The sequence below is a fragment of the Rhinolophus sinicus genome, chromosome X, assembly GCF_036562045.2.
Source record: "Rhinolophus sinicus isolate RSC01 chromosome X, ASM3656204v1, whole genome shotgun sequence".
Lineage (NCBI taxonomy): Eukaryota > Metazoa > Chordata > Mammalia > Chiroptera > Rhinolophidae > Rhinolophus > Rhinolophus sinicus.
In genome coordinates, this window is record NC_133768.1 from 75,456,667 (window position 1) to 75,475,943 (window position 19,277).

The following is a 19,277-nucleotide window of genomic DNA, read 5'->3' on the forward strand; positions in this document are numbered from 1 at the left end:
CGAATAGAATTACCATATGACCCAGCAATCCCTCTCCTGGGTATCTACCGAAAAAATCTGAAAACATTTATACATAAAGAAACATGTGCTCCAATGTTCACTGCAGCTTTGTTTACAGTGGCCAAGACATGGAAACAACGAAAATGTCCTTTGATACATGAATGGATAAAGAAGTTGTGGTATATATACATAAATGGAATAGTATTTGGCGGTAAGGAAAGATGAAATGGGACCTTTTGTGAGAACATGGATGGATCTTGAGATTATAATGCTAAGCGAAATAAGTCAGACAGAAAAAGCAGAGAACCGTATGATTTCACTGATATGTGGTATATAAACCAAAAACAACAAAAGAAGAAGACAAACAAATGAGAAACAAAAACTCATAGACAGAGACAATAGTTTAGTGGTTACCAGAGGGTAAGGGGGGAGGGGGTTGGTAGATGAGGATAAAGGGGATCAAATATATTGTGATGGAAGGAGAACTGAGTCTGGGTGGTGAACACACAGTGGGATTTATAGATGATGTAATACAGAATTGTACACCTGAAATCTATGTAACTTCACTAACAGTTGTTACCCCAATAAAGTTTAACTTGAAAAAAAAAGAAAATAATTCTGTTTTGGATGTGTTAAATCTGACGTCCATTTGGAACATTTAGGTGGAAATGTCAGTAGCAAGTTTCATATATAAGGCTGAAGCCTAAGGAGGAAGACGCTGATGTTGTGGAGTGTAAGTCATCAGCATACTAGCAGTAGTTAAACCATAGACGTGAATGATGTCACCCAGAAGAGTATGTGAGGAGAGAAAAACAGTGAATGAAGGACAGAACCCTGGACAATATCAATATCTAAGGAATAAGTAGAGACCAAAGAGAATATCAGACAATGGTAGAAAATGAAAGCCAGGTTGGAGTAGGCTGAGAAATTTAGAGTTCAGCATGTGCAGAAAGCAAGGGTACCACAACTCAGAGCTTTGTAGAAAATGTGAGAGAGCCACAGTCAGAGAGCAGAGATTGCTAAGAGAGCAAATGTAGAAGAAGCATTCAGTGAATAAGGAGCATGTCAGAAAAGCCAACTGATGGAAATTTTAGGGAGGGTTGTCAGGAATACCAAATGCTGCAGAGATAAGGCAGACTAAGACTGGGAAAAGAAGTGAGGGCTGAAACCAGATTGCCAAGGGACTAAAGAGGGAGTGGATACTGAAGAAATGGCACAGTGAGTGTTAATTGCTCCTTTTAGATATTTGGTAGGAAATGGATGATAAGGATGGGGGAAGAAAAGGAGCCTAGAAGAGCAAAGCAATTATAAAGAGGAGGTGAGTGGAGAGGGGAGCCAGATGCTAGTAGGTGAAATATCTGTGACATCAAGTGAGGTGTCTATCAAGATACCTGTGAATGTGGGAAGGTAGATGGAAAGCATTCAGTGAAAGAGAGTTCCTGAAGATATTCAAGCAATTGGGGAGGAATGTGTGAGAGAAATACATGAGGAGTGGAGACTTGAACTAATTAAATCAATTGTCCTAAATACAACATATGCATGGCGCTCTTGTGTCATAGTCAAATATGGAAATGTTGGCTTTAACAAGAAAGGTGGACTGAAAGGGCTTGGTACTTTGAACAAGGACTGCTGTCCATTGGGAAGAGAGTAAACTGGACTAGGCTTAAAAGAATTATGCAGTACTAGGCACCTGGATGATCCAGTTGCCAATAGACAGGGAAGAGTTACCCTCTCCCCCCTTTTCTACTCTTCCCTTGAGAAGCGCAGAAATGTCATCTCTTGGTTTAGCTGGTCATTGTTACCTGAATGCAGGCCTATTCGAATCTGGACTTCTGTCATGTGCCGCATGTTGAAGGTACCCACAGAGCTCAGGATATCTCGGGACATGTTTGCAATCTCAGCTGCATGTGAACTGCCATTCCTCTTTGAGAGGCCTGAGGCCACCATGTAAGCATCTCCAATAGTCTCCACCTAGGAATCGGGGGAAAGAATTAACAAGCAAATATTTTCCGTGTGTGTGTGTGTGTGTGTGTGTGTGTGTGTGTGTGTCACAGAGTTTAAAAGGTATGATGGCAGCCAAATGTTCTTCTTGTAAAGTGCGGAAAACAGAGAAAGATTTTCAGGGGTCACAGGTCTGGCTGCACATTAGAATCACTTCAGGAACTTTATTTCACAAAGACTGATATCTAGGTCCCACATGCATAGATTCTAAAAGAAGTGCAGCTACTTTGCAGGCTCCTGGCTGGTCCTAGAGAATTATTAGGCTCCAAGTAACTCCTGGAAGAGGGAAAAGGAGAGATTTCTTTCTGGGACTGTCTGTGAATGTCCATGGGGAGCACTCCATGAAAAGGTGCACATGGTGCTACACCCACAAAACATTTCCCTAGGTGATTTCAGGTGAATGAGCTGGGGCAGCCTTAAGGAAAATGTAGGAAAAGGGAACGGAAGGTGGAAGAGTTCATTCCTTCTGTTTTGCCTTGCTAATATGAGAAAGTTCGTTTTGTGGTGCCATTGGGTATGAGAATTGGGTGTTTCACCACCAGCTACCTCTTCTTATCCTAGTGCCTGCCTCTTAAGGGGCAGAAGTACTAACCCTAATTGTTTTATGCAGGGGCCAAATAGAGCTGGACACCTGAAAATAACGGCAAATCTGTATTCCTCACCTTCCCTACAGAAGTGTGCTCACTCTTAAGTGACTAGTAAGTTGGAGCTTTTCAAGTAAATCCAAAAGATAAGTAAGCTGAAAGGACTTCTGTGAAATCTGCCAGTCAGGCTCTGCTAGTGCAAATTTGGATCCAGTTAAAATCCATGTTCTCCTAGAGAACTGCATTCAAGAGTACAATGGTTGGGTGGTGGAAATGCGGTCCACATCTGTGACAGTGGAAACGTGGTCCATATCTGCGGCTGTGGAAACGCAGTCTGCATCTGCAGCGGTGGAAATGCGGCTGGCATCCGCAGATGCAGAGACGCGGGGGATCCCAGGACAGAACAGAGAACACAAAAGCCAGGAGGTGGGCTCTTTCCCTGCGTCCCAAAGCTGATCTATCCCGCCAATGGGACAGCATATACAGCATTTGAGGCAATAAACTCAGTGAGACCTCCAGTTGGGCCCTAGGCCGGACAAAGGACACAAACTCCATACCTGGGCCCCTTCCACTGCTCTTCCAATCCTACCGCCGCCCTTCCAGAGACTTAAACTGGCCCCAGAACTGAGGAGTAGTGTCAGGTTACAGAGGAGACTTAGTGCTCGGGCTCTGGGAAGACCAGTGTGCAGCTCTGACCCAGGGAAGAGTCAGGGAAGAGTGTGATTTTTGCTGGACTAGGAGAGAAGAGACTCCTCCACCCCAAGCCACCAACTTTTCTGGCATCTGGGAAGAGTATGACATGGCTGGGCTCGGAGAGAGAGAAGACCCCTCCATCCCCAGCCCCCACCCTTTCTGGCCTGCGTAGGGCAGGGCAATTACAACTGCGGAGACATACCCAGGGGTCAGCAGTAGGTGGCAGACGCAGCTCTGGGCTTTCAGCAGCTCAGAAATCTCTCGCCTGCCCCCCCCCCCCCACACACACACACAGACACACACATGAAGGAAGTTCCCTAAGACTCAGGAGAACTGGACACAGGGCTGGTGGTGCTACTCTCAGTGCGCATAAGTGCAGGCAAGGGCAGAAACTGCACTGACATTGTAGAAACTATCACCCAGACCCCTCAGCCCCACGCATCTAAATCTGCAGTCCCAATGTCACTCTGGACAGCAGGCGACCGGCTCTGCCTGAACAATATACAAAGGACTCTTTGGTACAGCACAGGACAACCTGGAGATTACTTGGTGGGCTTAAGCCAAGACTGCTGCTGCTTATTTTTTTTCAGTTTTTTGTTTTTTCTTTTTTGTCTTTTGTTTTGTTTTGTTTTGTTTTGTGTTTATATCTTTGATATCTTTGCCTGTGTTGAGTGGGGGTTGTTGGTTGTTTTTACATGTGAATGTATTTGATTTTTTTCTTCGTTGTTGTTGTTGTTGTTGTTGTTGTTGTCCTTGGTGATTTGCTTTCTTCTGAAATTGCCCTACCAGGGCCCAGCTGAAGAGGCACAAGATTCAACACACCCAAAGGCCAACTCCAGACCAAACCAGAGTACTACTGGGTTTGACCTACAAGTGACACACCCAGAGGGAATTCTCTACAGGCACGAGAACCCATAGAGGCCAAACCACCATAGAGGTCAATCCTCACGCAAGAGAACACCCTGCAGTGGGCAGAGCCAAGTCTCACAACTAGTCAGCCTGGGAGTTAACCCCACCTAGTCACAAGCGAAAAGCAATTAAAGATCTTCTTTAACAGGACAATATATACAACGCAACAGTCACCTTTGGAGCACACGCAGAGGAGAAGAACGAAGTAGTGCAAGTCAAATATAAAGGTCACATACTACATAAGATAACCCAGCAAGAACTAAGAACTCTAGGGGATCTACCTAATACATCGAAGCAAACACAGAGAGTCAGCCAGAATGGGGAAACAAAGGAACATGTCCCAAATAATAGAACAAAAGAAACCTCCAGAAATGGAACCAAATGAAACAGAGGTAACCAACTTATCAGAGACCGAGTTCAGAACACTAATGACAAGAAGGTTTAAGATGTTTAGAGACGACATAAAGAAGGACAGAGAAATCGTAATGAACAACCAGTTAGAAATAAAGACCACAATTACTGAAAAAAAGAACCCACTTGGAGGAATTAACAGCAGGCTAGATGAAGCAGAGGATCGAATCAGCGACTTAGAAGACAAGTTAGCAGAGATCACCCAAACAGAACAACAGAAAGAAAAAAGAGTAAAAAACAATGAAGATGGTTTAAGAGACCTCTGGGATAACATAAAGCAAAACAACATGTGCATCATAGGAATACCAGAAGGTGAAGAGAGGGAGCAAGGGATTGAGAACATATTTGAAGTAATAATGTCCGAAAACTTTCCTAACCTGATGAAGGAAACCAACATACAAGCCCAGGAAGTGCAGAGAGTTCCAACCAGGATAAACCCAAACAGGTCCACACCAAGACACATTATAGTTAAAATGGCAAAGGTTAAAGACAAAGAGAGAATCCTAAAAGCAGCAAGAGAAAGACAGAGGGTTACATACAAGGGAACTCCCATAAGACTATCAAATGACTTTTCTACAGAAACATTGAAGGCCAGGAGGGAGTGGCAGGAGATACTCAAAGTGATGGAAAACAAAGGCCTACAACCTAGATTGCTTTATCCAGCAAGGCTATCATTTAAAGTTGATGGAGAGATAAAGAGCTTCCCAGAAAAGAATAAGCTAAAGGAATTTATTACCACCAAGCCAGCATTGCAAGAAATACTAAAAGGACTTCTGTAAATAGAAGAAAGATGAAAACAATCTAAGTACAAATTTAAAAAATGGCAATAACTATGGCCCTATCAATAATCACTTTAAATGTAAATGGCTTAAATGCTCCAATCAAGAGACATAGGGTGCCTGAGTGGATAAGAAAGCAAGACCCTTGTATATGCTGTATACAAGAGACTCACCTCAGATCAAAAGACACACACAGGCTGAAAGTGAAGGGTTGGAGTAAGATATTTCATGCAAATGGAAATGAGAAAAATGCTGGAGTTGCAATACTTATATCTGACAAAATAGACTTTAAAACGAAGAACATATTAAAAGACAAAGATGGGCACTATAGAATGATAAAGAATCGATCTGACAAGAGGACATAACCCTAGTAAACATCTATGCACCCAACATAGGAGCAGCTAAATATGTAAAACAGATATTGACTGACATAAAGACAGGGATCAACAGTAACACTATCAGAGTAGGGATTCAACACACCCCTGACAACAAGGGACAGGTCTTCCAGACAGAAAATCCATATGGAAACAACTGCCTTCCTTAAATGACACATTGGACCACTTGGATTTAATCGATATTTTCAGAGCATTTCACCCCAAAACTGCAGAATACACGTTCTTCTCAAGAGCACATGAAACATTTTCCAAGATAGACCATATTTTAGGCCACAAAACAAGTCTTGATAAATTTAAGAAAATTGAAATCATACCAATTGTCTTCTCTGACCACACTGCTATGAAATTAGAAATGAACTACAGGAAAAAGAATAGAAGACACACAAATTCATGGAAGCTGAATAACATGTTACTAAATAATGAATGGGTCAAGCAGAGATCAAGGAAGAAATCAAAAGTTATCTCGAGACAAACGAAAATGAAAATACGATGACACAAAATCTATGGGATATCGTGAAAGCAGTCCTAAGAGGGAAATTCATAGCATTGCAGGCCTACCTAAAGAAACAAGAAACATCACTAATCAACAGTTTATCTTCACACTTAGGGGATCTGGAAAAAGAACAGCAAAATAAGTCCAAAGGGAGTACAAGCACGGAGATAATAAAGATCAGAGAGGAAATAAATGAAACAGAAACCAGAAAAACAATACAAAAGATCAATGAATCCAAGAGTTGGTTCTTAGAGAAGATAAACAAAATTGACAAACCTTTAGCCAGACTCATTAAAAAAAATAGAGAGAGGACCCAAATTAATAAAATCAGACATGAAAAAGGAGAAGTGACAACAGATAGTGCAGAAATACAAAAAAAATTTAAGAAATTACTATGAGCAACTATATGCCAACAAATTTGACAATCTGGAAGAAATGGACAATTTTCTAGAGGCGTACAACCTTCCAAGGCTAACTCAAGAAGAAACAGAAAACCTGAATAGACTGATTACCACCAGGGAAATTGAATCAGTAATCAACAATCTCCCAACAAACAAAAGCCCTGGACCAGATGGCTTTACAGGTGAATTTTACAAAACGTTCAAAAAAGAATTATCACCTATTCTCCTCAAGCTCTTCCAAAAAATCCAGAAGAAGTGAAGATTCCCAAACACTTTTTATGAAGCCACTATCACCCTGATCCCAAAATCAGACAAAGACACCACAAAAAAAGAAAAGTACAGACCGATATCTCTAATGAACATAGATGCAAAAATTCTCAACAAAATATTAGCGAACAGAATTCAGCAATACATTAAAAAGATCATACACCATGATCAAGTGGGATTCATCCCTGGTATGCAAGGGTGGTTCAACATCCGCAAATCAATTAATGTGATACACCACATTAACAAAATGAAAAATAAAAATCACATGATCATATCAATAGATGCAGAAAAAGCATTTGATAAAATCCAGCAGCCATTTATGATAAAAACCCTTAAGAAAGTGGGAATAGAGGGATCATATCTCAACATAATAAAGGCCATATATGATAAACCCACAGCTAACATCATACTCAATGGGGAAAAGCTAAAACCATTCCCCTTAAGATCAGGAACAAGGCAAGGTTGCCCACTTTCTCCACTTCTATTCAACATAGTGCTGGAAGTTCTAGCCACAGCAATCAGACAAGAAAAAGAAATAAAAGGCATCCAAATCGGTAAGGAGGAAGTAAAATTGTCATTATATGCAGATGACATGATACTATATAGAGAGAACCCTAAAGACTCCACCAAGAAACTATTAGAGCTGATAGATGAATTTAGTAAAGTAGCAGGATACAAAATTAATATTCAGAAATCAGTTGCATTTGTATATACCAATAATAAAACATCAGAAGGAGAAATTAAAAAGAAATCCCATTTACAATTGCTTCAAAGACTATAAAATACCTGGGAATAAATTTAACCAAAGAAGTAAAAGATCTGTACTCAGAAAATTATAAGACACTGAAGAAAGAAATGAAAGAAGATACAAATAGATGGAAACACATACCATGTTCATGGATAGGAAGAATTAATATAGTTAAAATGTCCATACTGCCTAAGGCAATATACATATTCAACGCAATTCCTATCAAACTACCAACGACATTTTTCACAGAAATAGAACATATAATCCTAAAATTTATATGGAACCATAAAAGACCCCGGATAGCCTCAGCAATCTTGAGAAATAAGAACAAAGTGGGAGGTATAACAATACCTGACATCAAATTATACTACAAGGCTACAGTAATCAAAACAGCATGGTACTGGCATAAAAACAGACACATAGATCAATGGAACAGAATAGAGAGTCCAGAAATAAATCCATGCCTATATGGCCATTTAATCTACGACAATGGAAGCAAGAATGTACGGTGGGTAAAGACAGTCTATTCAATAAATGGTGCTGGGAAACCTGGACAGACACATGCAAAAAAATGAAGCTGGACCACCTCCTTACACCATATACAAAAATAAATTCAAAATGGCTTAAAGACTTAAATGTAAGATCTGAAACCATAAAATTCCTAGAAGAAAATATAGGAAGAAACTTCACAGACATTACCTGGAGTAAGATTTTTACTGATATATCCCTCACAAGGGAAGTAAGAGAAAAATAAACATGTGGGATTACATCAAACTAAAAAGTTTTTTCACAGCAAAGGAAACCATCAATAAAACAAAAAGGGATCCTACTGAATGGGAAAAGATATTTGCCAATGATATATCTGATAAGGGTTAATATCACAAATTTATAAAAACTCACTCAACTCAACTCCAAAAAAACAAACAACCCAATTAAAAAATGGGCAGAGGACATGAAGAGACATTTTTCTAAAAAGGACATACCGATGGCAAACAGACATATGAAAAAATGCTCAACCTCACTAACCATCAGAGAAATGCAAATAAAAACCACAATGAGATACCACCTCACCCCAGTCAAAATGGCTATCATCAATAAATCAACAAACAACAAGTGCTGGCGTGGATGTGGAGAAAAGGGAATGCTTGTGCACTGTTGGTGGGATTGCAGATTGGTGTTGTCACTATGGAAAACAGTATGGAGATATCTCAACAATCTGAAAATGGAACTACCTTATGATCCAGCAATTCCACTCCTAGGTATCTATCCGGAGAAATCCAAAACTCTAATTCAAAAATCTTTATGCACTCCTATGTTTATTGCAGCACTATACGCAATAGCCAAGACTTGGAAACAACTGAAATGCCCATCGGTAGATGACTGGATTAAGAAACTGTGGGACATTTATACAATAGAGTATTATGCAGCCATAAAGAAGAAAGAAATCTTACCATTTGCAACAACATGGATGGACCTAGAGAACATTATGTTAAGTGAAATAAGTCAGACAGAGAAAGACAAATACCATGTGATCTCACTTATATGTGGAATCTAAGAAAAGAATACGTGAATGAAGTAATCAGAAACAGTTTTGTAGACATAGAGGAAAAACTGAGGGTTGCTAGATGGGAGGGTGGGTGGGGATAAGGGGAAGGTGAGGTGATTAGAAAACAGTAACCACAAGATGGCCACGGGTTTTTTTGTTTGTTTGTTTTTTGTTTTTTTGTTTTTAAAGATGCAAAGCAGCTGTAAGTCTCATTTATTGTTGGTGGGAGTGCAAATTGTATAGCCAATCTAGAAAACAGTTTATCATTATCATTTTTTTTTTTTGGCGGTAAGAAAAGATGATATAGGAACATTTATGACAACATGGATGGATCTTGAGAGAAAAAAAAGGGGTTTTGAAAATTAATTTGGAGAATGTAATCAATAATGTTGTAAAGATGTTTTAGGGTATCCGATGGACACTTGTCTCATTAGGGAGACCACCTCAGGGCTGATGTAGATGCCTGATCACTGCACTGTACCCCTGAAGCTGAACAATAATGAATGCCAACTATAATTATATATATATATATATATATATATATATATGTATATATATATATATATATATGTATGTATATATATATATATATATATATATATGTATGTATATATGTATGTATATACTTACAAGAAGCAGAGTACAGCATTAGGAATAGAGACAGTGGAAATGTAATGGCTGTGTGCGATGTCAGAGGGTTAGTGGATGGGGGAGGGGGGTTCACACAATGTGAGGGATATAAAACATAAATGTCTAAGTGTCACTTTGTTTTGTGCACCTGAAACTAATAAAAAAAGAAATAAAAAATACGAGTACAATGGTTAAGAGCATGAAACTCTGAATTTATGCTTCCTTGGTTAAAATCCCTGATGCACCATTTGTAAACTGAGCAAGTCACGTAACCTCTCTGTGCTTCAGTATCCTTCTCTGTAAAATAGGGATAATGACAGTACCGACCTCATAGAGTTTTGTAAGGACCAAAAACGTAATACATGTCAAAGCTCTTAAGACCTTCCTGGTGGATGATAAATGAAAGCTATGAAATCATCATCATCATCAAAGTTGTCATTGTCCTCATCACCAAACTGCTGTCTTGAAATGAACCATGGGGCTGTGGTTAGGACTCAGCTCCAGAGAAAGGTTAGTAATCAGCAAGAGGCCCCGCATCATGATTTCCTATACAGCCAATAACAATGATTATTTGCACTTATGGGACTTTGTAGCTCAGTATGGTTCCATCCAGGTCCTCCCTTGCCTGGCACACTTTTTTTTATTTTTTATTAAATTTATCGAGGTGACAATTGTTAGTAAAATTACATAGATTTCAGGTGTACAATTCTGTATTACATCATCTATAAATCCCATTGCTGGCACACTTTTAAAAAAGGATCCTTGCTCCCAAATAAGCATGCCTGCCTGCACAGAGGAAGGCAATGGATACCATGCAAATGCTTTATGGGAGGGAGAAACTCATTGGCTGGCCATTATCAGAGATCGGTGGTTGAAACTTCAGCTGTCAGTCAATCACCTGGGAGTCCCCAAGGACATGGATGAGAAGATTAGAAGGGAAGGGAGCATGGGCACTGCCTGGCCTTGGTGTAAGACTGCTGTGGGGAATTGTGGGTTGCATAAGCCAGCATAAGGATAGAGAAAGGGAAGAGGAGGTATAAGAAGGGGTCTGGTTGAGATGAGGTTGTGGAAGGAGAACTGAAACTGAAAATAAATCACTAACTTCATAATTCTGCAGTAGTCTTCTCACTTCCATTTCAGATTATCAAGTACGAGGGGAAGTGATTCCAATTTACAGGTAAAGAAAATGAAAACACAAACAGGTTTGGTGAGTTACTGCTGGCTCAATTTTTATTTCCTGTTCACTGTGTATGCTTTTTATAAACATGACTAAAAATTAAATTCCATTTTTGGATTCATATAGTTCTGCTCTGTCCTGGAAACAGCCCACTATCTCCCTACTGCATCCATGAAGTACCAAAATACCTTATGGTCTCATCCTTAATACCCCCAGCAATTGTCTGAATGAACAGTATCATCTGGGTTGATTAAACCAGTGGCTGTGTTACTGCCCATGCTGAATCATCTTGGATTTTACTTTCAACTGGATTAGTTTTCAGCGGTTTGTTTTTCTCTTTAGCCTGCTTGAGTTCAACGAGTTGAGACAGGTAGTCTTATTCCATGGTTTTTTCCTCCTCCTTGGTCTCCATGTGTGCTTCTTGATTAGTTTGCCGCTCCTACTGATTGACAGGTATGATGTCTATTTCTGAGACCTATTTAGGTGGCTTGGTCTAACCCTGAGGCTCTCTACCTGACCTGAAAGGGCCCTGTCTAGTCTGAGATAAACACACTACCCTGTGTGTAATTTAAGACTTGGAACATTACTGACTACTATGAAAGATCCACTGAATGGAGCTACTCATTCTCCAGCTCTACCTTGGTTCCTGGGAGAGAGGAGCTGTCTAAAGTTTGGGATGCCTGGGGTATCCATCAATTAGATAAGTATCCCTGTTGCAGACAACATGCAAATGTCCCTGCACAGCTATGAAAATTTTAGCAATTTTCTGCCTAGGGACAAGATAACACATAAAACCAAGGGCAAGGAAGCATGACACCAAAATGAGTGAATGTTGTGATCTGTTCTCTACTCATGTTCTGCAATCTTTGGCAGGAAGAGTGGACACTGACAGGCTGGAGGGGTAGGGAAAGGTGGGTGCAGAGGATTGCAACCTCACAATGAACCACTTCCCCAGACTTCAGACCAATCGGCATGTTTTTAGTCACCCTGTAGCAATTCCAAAAAACCTCAGGTCGAATAGCTCATTGACATGTGTAAGGCTAGAGTTCCCTCCTGTATAAAAATGGTACCTAAAGCAGGAAATCAAATTTTAACACCAAATATTAGATCTCCGAACTTTGTCAAGATGAACTCTGTTTCAGTTACCAACTATGGACAAAACACCAACACTTCGTCTGTATCCCCTTCAGTGCCTAGCATCACACTGCCTACACTGTGGGTAGTCAGGCACTGAAGCGCAATAACACTTTTGGAGCCAACCACTTCTTAGTTCCAGTTCTATAAAACAGCTCAAAAGAAATCTTACCAGCAACCTCTCGCTTAGTTGAGACTGTTACTTTGTAAAGTGTGAAATTATATGCATTCTATCTGGCTTTCATTTCCAATGGGACACCAAAGGAAGCTTCAAAATTTACTATTTAAATTTTAATTTCTATATAATAACATTCAATAAAGTTGCACCCTTCAATTTTGAAGTACACATAGATAAGCTTCATAAACAAATTTCTCTCTGAAATATATTTCTCTGCTAAGTAACTTACTTTGTAGACATCGTGACTGCCAATGATGGCATCAAAGAGTGTGTACAGGTCACTGAGAAGATCAACCACCTCAGTGGGTTCATTCATGGATGAGGTGGTGGTGAAGCCCACAACATCACTGAAATACAAGGTGACCAAGTCAAAACCCTCAGGTTCGACCGTGCAGCCCTTTTTGAAAGATTCAGCAACTGATCTGAACAGCACACATAGCTACTCCTCAGAGGATACAGGCTTCCCTCCATGCCACACACACATCTGCTAGAATGCAATTTCTCCAAAAGCCACTGCCAAGTAAATGATGAGGAAGAAAATGTCACGTGGTTGAAAATATTATTTCATTTATTCTACAAATATATATTGAGTGCTTACAATGTGTGAGGCACTGTGCTAGGTTGCTGGAATACAGCACTGAACAGACAGCCCTGGTTGTGCCTTTGTGTAGTTTTTTCAGCTCTCTATCCTTCCTCAGCCCCTACCCCACCATGCCCTCGGGGATTGTTCCCTGGTAGTTGCCTTTACAAGAGACTAATTTCCCCAATTATTTCCTAAAAGATCATGTTACAACAGTGTAAGGTGCCTTGGAAAATTTGGAAATTGTAGTAACAGATAAGGCTCTCAATTAAGGGAGGAAAAACCTGAAAAACCAACCCCTGCTACTTTCCTCTAGGAGCTCAAGGAACTGCCTTGTTTTAATCGGTCAACTTCCAAGCAAAGTCATGTAATGACACATAGAAAAACTGAGGCACTAAAGACTTAAATGACCAGCATGATCCACAGGTAGTTGAAAATTAGAAGGTGTGCTCTGCTCCCTTGATTTCCAATTCTTCTTTGACCTGAAGGTGTAACTCAAATCTCCTGGGAGTAGAGAGAGTGCAGGAGAGGGAAGAAAGCAGTTAATTGATGGGTAAATTCTTTTTCTATTTTTAATAGAACACAGTATTACAAGGATTTACACTCCTCAGGTGTTCACACATACGGTTGTAGCATCTGTGTTAGAAGCTTTTCCATCTTCTGTTTTTCAATTTCCAGCTCTTTAGTTCATTCCTGGATCAAACCTTCCGAGTTGCTAGAATATTGCTCCAACATCCAAAGCATAGAATCAATGATATTGGGCTTCTTCCCTTTATTGAAAGTTTTAAACTGGAAGTAAGACAGAAAGAGGAACCATGGAATTCTTACTTCCACAAACTCAGAGATGATAGAGCAGGACCCCTTATGACAAATCCCTTCCTCTAAAATGCTAGAGTAGAGGGGGATCAAATATATGGTGATGGAAGGAGAACTGACTCTGGGTGGTGAACACACAATGGGATTTATAGATGATGTAATACAGAATTGGACACCTGAAATGTATGTAATTTTACTAACAATTGTCACCCCAATAAATGTAAAAAAATGCCAGAGTAGGAGAGGTAAGCCCAAGTAAAAATAGCAAAAGTCACCACCCACCCTTATTTTTACCCTGGCCCATTCGCAGGGCTCTTTTTATTTAAGCAGTTCTTCCCCTACACTTATGCTTCTTTCAAATCTGAGCAAAGGGTGCTCTGGGCAGGATCTTTCAGTTCTGAGATGCTATCACATGAATAGTAGCCACTTCAGAGGCAGCAGGATTTGGTCTTCAGCCCAGTCCAGTTGTGAGTGGGGTAAGGGGTAAAAGAGGGCAGGGAGTGCTATTTTACTCTTCCAGATCATCGGCTTATTAAATCATCCTTATCTTCTAATGCTACTGCATTGCTAGCTCTTGGGCAGTAGAAGGTTTCTTAACCTCTTAAATATGACCCAAGATCTACAGATTTACCCCTGTATCTTACCATGGAGTCCAGGAATAATGGTGTCCCCTAGCAATTGCCCTTCATGTCAGTTGGGGTCGTGTGAAAATTCAACTGGTCTTGCCCCATTCTTTAGAAATGGCTGCATGTCACAGATGTTTTATATGCTCCCTGCCCATCTACAGAGCTGGGGAGCTTAGCATAGCATTGGAATCATGAGGGGGTAGCTCCTCCTTGCTACTGTGTTCAGCATGCACAAGGCTATGTTCACAACAAAAAGTCTGGTGGTGGTTTTGCTGAGCAGACACCTAGCAATCGGTCCCAATGAACCCTCCTATAAGGCTGGTTAGCACATGCTCCACTTAGCATTCAATGCCCCAAAGCCAACACTAGCTCTTCTGAGCCTGGTACACATCTACAAGTCCATCAAGGTCCTGCAGGTAATCTCAGGAGGCAGATCAGATGCTTTGGGCTCCCCCTGTTGCCTAACCCAAGAAGCCTCACTCTCCTCTTCCCATTTAAGTTTTATTAGCTACAGGGAATTGGGAGGCTACCCCTGTCTTTTAGACAGTCTAAACTTCCACTGAAGCATTTCAGTGAGGGCAGCCCCAGCAATTTCTTGTTTGAAGGTCGTATGATGTGCATTCTTTCTATCACCAGCTTCCCTGCTGCCTTCTGAAATACTATCTCTAGCATCAACACGAGGGCAAATGCTTTTTCTCCTGCCTCATGGTAAGTTTTTAGAAATTTGACTTTCATGGTCTTTTGCCTTTTCCATACTATTGAACACCTGTTTGAGTGTCCTCAAGAAGCCCAGCCAGGCTAATGGAGGCATTGTTAGCTGGGGACATGGATGACTTCATATGCAGGGCCCCTCAGGCTTTCAATCCAGCTCTTTCTTTTTTCTGCCTCAGATATCTGCCACTCACAAAGCACCTCGGTGTTGTACTCCAGCCAGGCTCAAAAGCCTCTTCACCAGAGCTGACACAGCACTCACAGAGAGCATCTTCATTTTCAGTATCCTGTAGTTTCAACAAAGCCCTAAACTGCCTGCTCCAACATAGGAACCACATCCTAACTTCCTTAACAAGACTCGCTGTCCTTTCCTCATTTCCCCAACTCCAAGGAAAGAACTAGCTTATTCATAAATTCAGTATCTTAAGGAGAGAGTTCATCAGTTTTCATGCACTCTGTTGGTTCAAGTTGTTCCCTAGGAACCTAAGGAATCTCCTGCTTTTGTACTCCACATTTATATTTTCTTCCATCTTGAAGACCCTTTCAAACACCCCATATTTTTCCTGACACTCCCAAAACAACCTGACATCACTTCAATGGTATACTGGTCAGAGTTCTGTGGGGTCTCCAAAGCAAACACAGCTGCATGAGGATCTCCATCTATTCCAAAACACATATCTTGAAACCGTCTCAATGCTATTGCCTTGCAAATGCCTGGTAGTTCAATTCCATCTTTGAAAGCTTGGATAGCTCAGATTGCGGATGGCCTGGAACAGAGTTTCAGATACAGAAGAGCACCAAAACCATCTTCTGTGTTCTCAGAAGACGTGTTGGGATGCTCCAGCACCAAAGGCCTCTAGGTAGCCTTCTTTCTCAAGAAGAATGTCTTTTTTTCTTGCAAGAGCTTCCTACCATGATATGACAAGAACCCAAGGAATTAGTTTAGGGTATGATGGCTTCAGGATGGCTGCTGTGCAGTGCTAAGATATACACGGTCCTTGTCTGGTTAAATATTTCATTGAAAGTTGGTCACTGTTCTGCAGCCTCAGCCCAGCACTGCTTCATAAGCTGGAGACATTCTGGAGGGGTATGCTCAGAGGAACCACTGGTCTGTACACAGGAGGAGGCTTCTTAAGTCTGTCTATGATTTCTGTCCAGAAGCAAGAAAAGAAAGGTCTACAAATTATGGGAAAAGCATCAATATTTAGCAAAGTTAATTGAGTTTTAGCCAAGAAAGGGATTGGTCAGGAGAAATCAAAGAAAGCCTTGCTTTCTCCTTCAGTGGAATGAATATAAATTGTACCTGAGCAAAGGTTGCATCAGTCAATTGAACAGGAAATGAAAAATTAGTCAACTGAGCTATTGGTATCATTTAGGCACAGCTTTATCCTGCTTCTGCTAGGTTTCAGATGTGGCCTGTCTGGTGTCAATGATAACACTCCAATAACTTGGCTCCCTTCACTCATCCCCACAGTAGTGAGACAGGTTAGTTAGCATGTCCTTAGGTGGACAGGGAGGTCCCTGGTGGAATAAACAAAGACAGCCATATCCTGGAACTCCAGGTTTTGAAATCACTCCTTCGCTCCAGGACAAAATGTAACGACACCTTGAGGTTAATCATAAAATTCCTTTTGGCCTGACAAATGGAGCATATTTGATAGATAAGAGTGGGTTATTTTGCTAATTCCTTCAGGATGGGCAAGCAGAACAAACCTGGTAGACAAATTTCATTAAAAGGTGCTAGCTCCCCTTCCCCAAACAGGCAAGGGAAGGTATAAAAGTAAGAGCTTTTGCCTCAGGCACCCCTATTCGGGACCCCCTCCCGCTCGGGAGCTCTAACTCTTTGCTTCCAATAAACTATCCTCTTTTTAAAACTTTTTGCCTCTCCTGAGTCTGTGTTTCCATTCTTTGGTCTCACGAGACATGATCCCAGCACTCACTCACTCAAAAGTCCCCTACATCATTTGAGGACTCACAGAGACATATTGGGGACTCACAGAGACATATTCCTACTTCATTAAGACAATTACTCCCCCCATGACCACCCCCGAAGGCCTAAGCCCAACTCAGATACAGACTAGGGCCCTGCATGGTCCCTAGGGAAAGGAAATTAAGAACTCCAGCAAATCATTCAGGGCCCACCTGGGATCCTCCTGGCTGCTGGTCCTTGAACTCAACTTTCAGTGGAACATTTATCAGACTATGAGTTGAGTGAGGACTTTGCATGCATTTTTTCGCTTGATTCACATTACACACAGATGAGGTAGGAACTATTCATTTCTCAGAAGGGAAAACTGAGGCAGAGAGAGAGTACGTAATTTACTTAAAGTCACATGGCTAGTAAGTGACAGAATTCAAATTTAATCCAAGGCAGTCTCACTCTACAACACTGTCCTTGTTCCAAATGCCTCAGACCTCAACTGGGAGTTTTAAACTTCAAATTCAGACACATTAGTGACCAGCAGTCTAGATCAGTCAGACTACCCTTTTTACAAGGGGAGAAAAGTCCCTGGAAGTAGGACGAAATGGTTAGCTTTCAGTGGCCCCAGCAACCTGTGATAGGCCTCAATCTGGTCTCTCTGTTTCCTGCCTAGCCTTCTTCAAACCATTCCTAAAACATGACTGTGGCCATGCCGCTTTCTTGCTTAAAACCCATTCATGACTTCTTATAATGCTCAGAATAAAATCCAAGCCCTGACTATCTCTTCAGCTTATTTCCTATCCTTAGTCCCCTCCCCACAACCCCAACCCTAACATTCTCATCATGATCCAAACCTTGCTTGCCCCAGCAGTGTGTCCTTCCCATTGGCTGTAACACTCCAACAGTGCTGCTTCATACCATGAGTGTCCCCTTGTCCCTATGAAAGAATTCTAAGAATTCCAGCTGTTGCCCCTGACTTCTCAGCTTCTTGTGACATCACACCTTCAGCTCCTTTAACCCAGGTTGGCCTATATGAGTAATGGTTTCTCCATCACAGCACCCTGCTCTCAGTACAACAGATGTCATGTGAATCAATCCCTTGGGGCACGACCTCCCCAACCATTCTCTAGTAGAGGGAGTCCTTGTCTCTTTCTCAGAGCACCATTGACTTGAATGGCTCAGCTCTCAGTGTAGGTCCAGCATGATTCACACCCTTGAAAAGCTCAGAGTCCAACTGAAGAGATAAACAATGACCAGCAATATAAGTGCTCTAGCAGACATACACACAGGTGAGCACAGAGGGGGGCACCTGACTCACACTGAAAAGGTCAGAGAAGGCTTCCCAAAGGAGGTGACAAAAGTTGTGTGAGGCAAGGTGAGAAGGTGAGGGCATTCCAATTATTGTGAACAGCGTGTATGAAGGCACTGAGGAGGGAGAGACCATGGTACTTTCAGCGCAATGCTAGTCATATGGTTTAGCTGGAGTGTGGGGTGTGCCAGAAGACAAGCCTAAAGAGGTGGTTAGGGGCCAGACTGTAAAGAGCCTCATATGTCATATGAGGAATGTGTGCTTCATTTAACAAGTGATGGGACATGGTTGGGGAGCCTTGAGTAGAGGAATGATACAGTACTCTGAGTGGGGCAAAGGGTAGCTATTTGGGGATTTTTTCTGTTTGCATTTTTAAAACCCTGTTTTAAAATAAATTTAGACTTCCAGAAAAGAGTACAATTGCCTCTATACCCTTCACTCAACTTCTCCTAATGTTAGCAACTTACAAATATACCACCATTGCACAAGGCAAATTAATATTGTTACTATTGCTAATCTAGGGTCTTTATTGTAATGTCATCAGTTTCAACCCCCATCCAATATTTATTTTCTATGTCACAACCCAATTCACTATCTCATATTCGATTTAATTGTTGTGTCTCAGTCTCCTCCAATCTTTGATGGCTCCTCATTCTCACTCTGTCTTTCATTACTTTGATACTTTTGATAAGTACTGGCCAGTTATTTTGTAGAATGCCTCTCAGTTGGGGTGTATCTGACGTCGAGGTTATGCACTTTTGACAAGAATGCCACAGAGGTGGTGTTATATCCTCTCAGTGCATCATATTTGGGTACATGCTGTGGATGTGACTTGATCACTTGGTTAAGGTGGTTTCTGAAGGATCTTTCACTAGTAAACTTAGTTTTTATCAGTTTCAGGTGTATAAAGCAATGTAATAGTTAGACATTTATACCCCTCACAAAGTGATAGTCCCCCTCCCCCAATC

General features: G+C 41.2%; 1 pseudogene; it reads right to left on the bottom strand.

The window, feature by feature from the left end:
- LOC109438953 (retinal guanylyl cyclase 2) overlaps positions 1–19,277 on the bottom strand; it is a 119,713-nt pseudogene that overhangs the window by 19,642 nt on the left and 80,794 nt on the right.